The sequence below is a fragment of the Phacochoerus africanus genome, unplaced genomic scaffold (genome assembly GCF_016906955.1).
Source record: "Phacochoerus africanus isolate WHEZ1 unplaced genomic scaffold, ROS_Pafr_v1 Scaffold_146, whole genome shotgun sequence".
In the NCBI taxonomy this organism is placed as follows: domain Eukaryota; kingdom Metazoa; phylum Chordata; class Mammalia; order Artiodactyla; family Suidae; genus Phacochoerus; species Phacochoerus africanus.
The window spans coordinates 1-8,483 of NW_025927339.1; the positions used below are offsets into that span (position 1 = coordinate 1).

An 8,483-nucleotide genomic window follows, 5' to 3' on the forward strand; every position below is an offset into this window, starting at 1 on the left:
GGTTAAAAGGATGCACTCCATAACCAGATGGACTAAGTTTGATTTTTGTCTTCATGCTGTACTAGTCGTTTTATTAACCTTGGTACATTAGTTTCTTCATCTGCAAAACAGGGTAAATAATGGTCCTTACCTAAGTGGGTTGTTGTAAAAAATGGAAAGTATTTACAGGCATACCTCATTTTATTATACTTTGCTTTATTGTGCTTCATGGATATTGCTTTTTTTGGCAAATTGAGGATTGTGGCATCTCTGAGCCCAGCAAGTCTATGGGTGCCATTTTTCTAACAGCCTTTGCTCACATGGTGTCTCTGTGTGACATTTTGATAATTCTTGAAATATTTCAAATTTTATTATTATTATTACTATATTTGCTATGGTGCTCAGTGATCAGTGCTCTTTGATATTACCATTCAAAAAGATTACCCCTCACTGTAGGCTCAGATAATTGTTAGCATTTTTAGCAATAAAGTATTTTTTAATTTAAGGTATGTACATTGTTTGGACACAATCCTAAGGCATACTTAATGGAATACAGCGTAGTGTAAAGATAACTTTTACATACACTGGAAAGTCAAAATATTGATGTGACTGCATAATTGCAACATTCACCTTTTTCAGTGCTCTGGAAATGAACTTGCAAGATCACCAAGGTTGGCCTGTATGTATGATGTAATATATTGTAGAGTTCTTTAGGCATAGTAAAAGTTTTAGGCAAAATAAATGTTAGGCAAAAAAAGTAGGGGTTTGGTTAAGATATTTTTCAATGCACAGTCTAAAGTTTTCTTTAACTTACTCATGAGCAATGGCATTATGAAACTATCATGGTAACTTGTGATCTTCTTGTTCGTTTGTCTTGGAATGCTTCATATTTAGGATAGATCTTGTTTTAGATGTTTAGAATAGGTAATATACTTTATTGTTTTATTTAATAATGTTTTGGTTTTTATTTATTTATTTATTTATTTTTTATAATTTTATAATTTTTCCCACTGTAGAGCAAGGGGATCAAGTTATCCTTACATGTATACATTTCCCCCCCACCCTTTGTTCTGGTGCAACATGAGTATCTAGACATAGTTCTCAATGCTACTCAGCAGGATCTCCTTGTGAATCTATTCTAAATTGTGTCTGATAACCCCAAGCTCCTGATCCCTCCCACTGGCTCCCTCTCCCATCAGGCAGCCACAAGTCTACTCTCCAAGTCCATGATTTTCTTTTCTGAGGAGATGTTCATTTGTGCTGGATATTAGATTCCAGTTATAAGTGATATCATATGGCATTTGTCTTTGTCTTTCTGGCTCATTTCACTCAGTATGAGAGTCTCTCGTTCCATCCATGTTGCTGTAAATGGCATGACTGTCATTCTTTTTTATGGCTGAGTAGTATTCCATTGTGTATATATACCACCTCTTCCGAATCCAATCCTCTGTGGATGGACATTTGGGTTGTTTCCATGTCCTGGCTATTGTGACTAGTGCTGCAATGAACATGCAGGTGCACGTGTCTCTTTTAAGTAGAGTTTTGTCCGGATAGATGCCCAAGAGTGGGATTGCAGGGTCATATGGAAGTTCTATGTATGGATTTCTAAGGTATCTCCAAACTGTTCTTCATAGTGGCTGTACCAGTTTGTATTCCCACCAACAGTGCAGGAGGGTTCCGGAAGGGAGGATTTATCCCCCATACACACCTAAATATATATGGATTTCAGGAAGAAGAGCTCTGTGACCAGACAGACAAGCAAGGCAAGGTCTGAGAAGAAGTGAGCCTGCCCTCCTGAAGGGGATGATAGTAGCACAGTTAGCAGATTGAGGAAGAGGCAGATGTAGGAGAGGAGGCCAAGCAATTAAGAGTGTGTGGACAGAAAACTTGCTTCAGGGTTTCTGTTGAGCATTAATTGTCTCTTTTAGTGTAATTGTGCATTAATTCAAATAATCCAAAAGTGGTCCATGAATTAATGCCCAGAGAAATATAGACATGGAGAGCAAGCATTTAGACACTTTCATAGCTCTTTGACACTGCTGTGTCATCCAAGTACAGGATCACTGAATCTATGTGACTTTTTGTTAAAAAAGTTTCTCTTAAGTTCCTTTTCATTATTTCAACAATGCTATTGGTTCTTGTAAACATGGTGGGAAGAGTTCTTTCTGCTATAGATAGTTTGAAGTTGCAGTAATTTGGAGCCTGTGTCTCTTTCTCTAGGATGGGGAGGGATTTGGGGTTAAAGGAGAGGAGAGACAGGATAGGGTTTACTGTTTTGGAAGATCTGGCTTCTGTGTTGGGAAATGATCAAAGAAGGGACTGGGGCCTAAAGTTGGACAAGAGTTAGGTTGCTCTTGAACAAACAGGTGAGGGAAGATGATGACCCAGGCCGGAGTCAACACCATGGATATAGTAGAATGTGCTCAGGTCCTTGGTATATTTTTGAAGATAGAAGGAAAAAAGTGACTTAAACCAGTGATGATGAAAAAAATAAAAATCATTTAAAATAAGTAAATAAATAAATAAATAAAACCAAAACCCTCCCCCCACAAAGTGGAAGATTACATACAAACTGTGAGATAAAGAATGAAGGGTGACTCAAATTTCTGGTCTGAGCAAGCAGAAAAAAATTGGCATCTACTCAGATAAAGTAGTTGGGGGGAGGGGCAGTCTTGGCTGGTGGAGGAGAAAGAGAATGGCTGGCAGGAGTTGGTGTGGGGCATATTCATTTTGAGAGACCATTATATAGCAAGACAAACGTCATCTAGGAATTGACTTTGAGAAAGAGAGAAAGTGAAGAAAGTGCCAAAATTTATCCTTAGCGATGAAGACATTGAAAAGATGAGAACATGTTAAAAGACTACAATTCCAAGCAAAAGTGACCCTGGATTGTCTCTATGCCATACCTTGGACTAGTCTTAAGGACAGCAATGTGCATCTTCAGATTTGATTTTTAAAGTAGTTCTTCCAAAGCAAGCATTATTTTCATTTGTGGGTTTTGTTTCATTTTTGGTCTAGGAGACTGGTACTCAGGATAATAAGCATTTGGCTGAAAGGAATATGTAAAATTAATAAATGAAAATGAAAAGACAACCAATAAATAGAATATATTGTTCTAATTAAAAAAACCATTAAACACTAACATTATGATTTCCTTTCAGAGGATAAAAATTAGAACCAATATGGTAAATATCTTGTTGAGCTCTCATAGTTGGTAACTGGTGGAAAGACAGTTTCAGTAATGTTGGGCAGATACACACAGGCCAAGGTATTAGATATTTCTTCAGTCGCTTCCTCTAGGAAGGCAAGTATTCACAATTCAGTACTTCCCATAACAGAACTCAGATATTTTCCACTCTCCCAGACATTGTCTTTGAAATGTCTCTGTCAAAACCTGAGCAAGGATCAGAATCACCTGGAGAAATGATTACAGACAGATTCTTGGGTCCTCTCCCCAGAAATTCTGATTCTGTCTTTCTGGGGTGTGGTCCAATAATTTCTTTCTTATAAGCTCCCTGAAGATGCTGAGGATGATACTTCTGGCTTGGAAAATGCATTTTGAGAACTATTGCTCTTTTGCATGGAATTTTTACACATAATATTGTGAACTCCAAAAATACTGTCCTAGTGTATACAGTCTTTCTAATGGAATTATGTTTTCATATAACTTTGCCAGGCCTCCTACTTTCAAAGAAAGACCACCCATTTTTTAACATATTATCAAAATGATTTTCTGGCACAGCCCGCTTCAGGATAGGGCATCTTATCCTGAGAGAGACAGGCAAAACCCACAATGGCAATTTTATAAGGAGTGACATCATGCTGACAGCAGGCAGTTTCTTTCATGCAGAAAAGGGGTGCCACACTCAGTTAGTTCTGTGAAACTGTAGAGAAGAAAACCAGGTGAATAGCTGTATTATGAAATGAGGTTTTTTTTTTTTTTTCTTGTAGTTCGACAGATATACACTTGGAGAGGCTATCCTAAAGATGTCAATCAGAAAGCGGAATGCAGAGAATACAAGGGACTGGAGTAAAAATGGCAAAGGTAGGGGAAATTTATCTCTTCCATACAAGTATTTCTCAATGTTATTTGCCTTTAGAGGTCATCATGGGACCATCTGATACACTAATTTTATAGTTATGTGGTTCTCTGTAAATGGTACTTATTATTCACCTCTTTCTGCTTTTTTTTTTCCAACTTTATAGATAAAAATTGAGTTCAGTTTATGATTCATTTCACTGCAGCTGTAGTTAGTCTTCATGGAAAGCTGTTCATGCACTTTCAGATTTCATCATTTGACATTAGGCTAAACTTCCCACCTAATAATTTTAGTGGAATTTGCAGCAGTATGCAAGCAAGAACATTTTTGAAGATGCTCTTTTAAAGGAAAATTGTTGAATTTCTTTCAGTAGCTATAAGCCCTACATTTTAAAAATTCTTTCTTCCATTTTGTGGCATTTAGGAAATAAGTGTATAGAATAAATTTCCCAAATACCTTAGTATCCTCTATGCTCTAATGCTGATGAAAAAGCTAAAATGTAAGTAACATGTCTGAAATTGAAGTCACTGGAGTGCGTTTTCAAATGCACAGTTTAAAAGGCTAGCAAAAAAATGTTCAAATTAATTAACAATCCTGTAGGTTATAATACACTGTGATGGCATTAAACAATCCAAGCTGCCAGCCATGTTTAAGGAATAAATTCTCATTTCTGCCCCTTGTTTCCCTCATTTCATTTCTTTCTGACACTTTTTCTTCCTGAAGTATGAGATGATAACAACACATAACTTCTTAAAGTTTAATTAGGAGCAAAGACTTTTTCTTTCATTAATCAGTAATCAAAGTAGTTATTCTTTTTCCTTTTAAAAGTGAAAAAATTATGCTAATTTTGACAATTTAATTTTTCACGTGAAAAAATTGTTCTTGGTGAGCCGCATCCTTAATCTTTTCTTCCCTGAAAAGACTTATGACATGAACCTGTACCTTAAAGAACATAGAACTATGTTTTTATGTTAAAAAACTTTAAGATGGCTTTAAAATATGAAACCCCATGCTTATTTAATAGTTGAGCATTATGTACTTTGGGTACTTTATATGCAAACCCTCCATATCCTATTTTGTAGTTTAAACTATTCATGCTATTTTAATAGATAAGGCTCATGTACTAAATTCACAAGTACTGAAATATATTTCTCTTGAATTTCATCCCTAAATCCTCAGGTTCCTCCCCAGAGACAGCTCCTAATATCCACTTCTATCTTTTGAGTTTACTCCATACATTACACACACAGTGCCCATTCATAATTATAGTTTTATTGTTGTTTTGGGCAAGTCATATAAAACTATACACATTGTTCTACATTTGCTCTTTGTACTTAATACTCTCTTTCAGATTTTTTTCTACAGCAGAACAGATGTAATTTCCTCATTCTCCTCAATGCATATGGAGATGTTTCATAAATGGATATGATTCATGGAGCTCTAGTCACCACAAAGCTTCCAATATTTTTCAGAAGGAAATAAACTGCCTATTAACAATATTGTATATACATTATTTTGTAAAGTTTCAATTATATCTTTAGGAAATTAACTAAATATGGAATTTTGAGACCAAGAGATATACTTTAGTTTTGATAAGAATTCTTTATTTTTATTTTTATTGAAGTATAATTGATGTATGATATTATATGTTACAGGTGTACAATTTAGTGATTTATGATTTTAAAAGTTTTATTCCATTTATATTTATAAAATTTGCCTATGTTCATCATATGGTGCATCCTCATAGCTTATTTTATACACAATATTTTGTACCTCTTAATCCCCTGCCCTTATACTGTCCTCCTTCTCTTCCCTCTCCCTGCTAGTAACCACTACTTGGTTCTTTATATCTGTGAGTCTGATTCTTTTTTGTTATATTCATGAATTTGTTGTATCTTTTAGATTCCACATATAAGTGCCATCATGCAGTATTTGTCTTTTTCCAACTTATTTCACTAAGGATAAAACCCCTCCAGGTTTATCCATGTTGCTGCAAATGGCAAAAATTCATTCTTTTTTATGGATGATTAGTATTCCTGTGTGTGTGTGTGTGTGTATACATGTGGAATATCTTCATCTGTGCATCTGCTGAGAGACACTGAGGTCACTTCCATATTTGGCAATTATAAGTACTGCTGCTGTGAACAGTGGGGTACAACTGTCTTTTCAAATTAGTGTTTTTGTTTTCTCCAGATATATACTCATGAATAGAATTGCTGGGTCATTTGGTAGGTTGTTTATTGTTTTTTAGGAATTTCCATACTGTTTCCCACAGTGGCTGTACCAAATTGCGCTCCCACCACCAGTGTATGTGGTGGTCTTTTCTTCACATCTCTGCCAACATTTATTTGTGTTCTTTTTTTGTAATGATTTTTATTTTTTTCCATTATAGCTGGTTTACAAAGTTCTGTCAACTTTCTACAGTACGGAAAAGAGACCTAGTCTCATATACATATGTACATTCTTTTTCTCACATTATCCTCCATCATGCGCCATTATAATTGACCATCTATAGTTCCCAGTGCTATATAGAAGGATCTCCCTGCTTATCCATTCCAAAGGCAATAGTTTGCAACTATTAAACCCAGATTTCCAGTCCATCCCACTCTCTCCTCCTCCCCCTTGGAAACCACAAGCAGTATGGAGGTACCTCAGAAAAGTAAATATAGAACTACCATATGACCCAGCAATCCCACTCTTGAGCAGATATCCTGCCCACTGCTCTTTCTATTCATGTATCAGAATCATGCTGCTTTAAATACTGTGACTTTATAGTATGTTTAAACATTTAGAAAACCAAGCAGGCCTATATTATACATCCTTTCTGAACTATTCCTATCCTTTTATTATCAATTCTTACTTTTGTATAACTTAATTTTTTAACTTTTTAAATTACTGATTTATAGTGCTGTGTCAATTTCTGCTGCACAGCCTAGTGACCCAGTCATATACATATACACACATACATTATTTTTCTCATACTATCTTCCATCATGTTCTATAACAAGAGATTGGATACTGTTCCCTCTGCTGTACAGTAAGACCTCATTGCTCTTCCATTCTAAATGTAAGTTTGCATCTGCTAACCCCAAACTCCCAGTTCATCCCACTCCCTCCCCTTCACTCTTGGCAATCAGGAGTCGGTTCTCTATGTCTGTGTGTCTGTTTCTGTTCCATAGTAGGGTAATTTGTGCCATATTTTAGAATATTTTAAATTTACATATACATGTTACCATATGGTATCTTTCTTTCTCTTTCTGACTTACTTCACTTAGTATGTGAATCTCTAGTTGCATCCATGTTGCTGCAAATGGCATCATTTCATTATTTTTTATGTTTGAGTAGTATTCTGTTGGGTATATGTACCACATCTTCTTAAGGAATTCTATATATAGTTTTCTGAGAATGCTCCATACTGTTTTCCATAGTGGTTGTACCAACCTACATTCCCACCAACAGTGTAGGGGGGTTCCCTTTTCCCCACACCCTCTCCAGCATTTGTTATTTGTTGACTTGTTAATGATGGCCATTCTGATTGGTATGAGGTGGTACCTCACTGTAGTTTTGATTTACAATGCTCTAACACATATTGACGTTGAGCATCTTTTCCTGTGTTTATTGGCCATCTATATGTCTTCTTTCATTCCTTTGATTATGTAGTTGGATTTGGTTTGCTAATATTTCACTGAGGATTGTTTTCTATAACTTTAAACTGATGTGGGCTAGTTAAAATTTCTGTGTTAGTATGTGTACATATAAATACATTTGTATATACATACATGTATTTTTTCCAAAATTTTAGTTATGTTTTAGCCGTATTACAACATAGGGAAATTATGTGACTCTTGGCAGTATAAAATAACAAATATTTATCATCCCACTTGTCATTTTCTGAGAGCCTCAAATTCATAAGTGGCTTAACTGGGCCTCACGAGGTTTCAGGAAAAGTGAGAACCAGGGTTAAAAACATCTGAAGGCATGGGCTAAAGAATTTGCTTCTGAGCTCACCCAGGGGCTGTTGGCAGCCCTCATCTACTTGCTGGCTGTTGGCCTGAAGCCTCAGTTCCCTGGAAGCTGGTCCTCCCAATGGTTTGCTCAGAACATAGCAGCTAGTTTCTCCAGAGTGAGTGACCTAAGAAAGAGAGAGAGAAGGAGTTCCCATTGTGGTGCAGCAGAAATTAATATGACTAGTGTCCATGAGGATGCAGGATTGATCCCTGGCCTTTCTCAGTAGGTTGGGGATCCGGGGTTGCTATGAGCTGTGGTGTGGTTGTGGACATGGCTCACATGCCATGTTGCTGTGGCATAGCCTGGCAGCTGTAGCTCTGATTCTACCCCTAGCCTTGGAACTTCCATATTCCACTAATGTGGCCCTAAAAACCAAAAAAAAAAAAAAAAAGAAAATAAAAAATAAGACAGAGGTCTTAATTAAGTTTTTAATAACTTAATTTTGGAAGTGACAAA

General features: G+C 36.1%; 1 long non-coding RNA gene across 1 annotated transcript; it reads left to right on the forward strand.

Annotated features, from left to right (window-relative positions):
• The first annotated feature begins 3,934 nt into the window (after positions 1 to 3,934).
• Positions 3,935 to 5,518, forward strand: LOC125119135 (uncharacterized). The gene is made up of 2 exons (XR_007133034.1): positions 3,935 to 4,024; positions 5,371 to 5,518. It is a non-coding gene; the product is annotated as an uncharacterized LOC125119135 (long non-coding RNA).
• Positions 5,519 to 8,483: the final 2,965 nt, after the last annotated feature.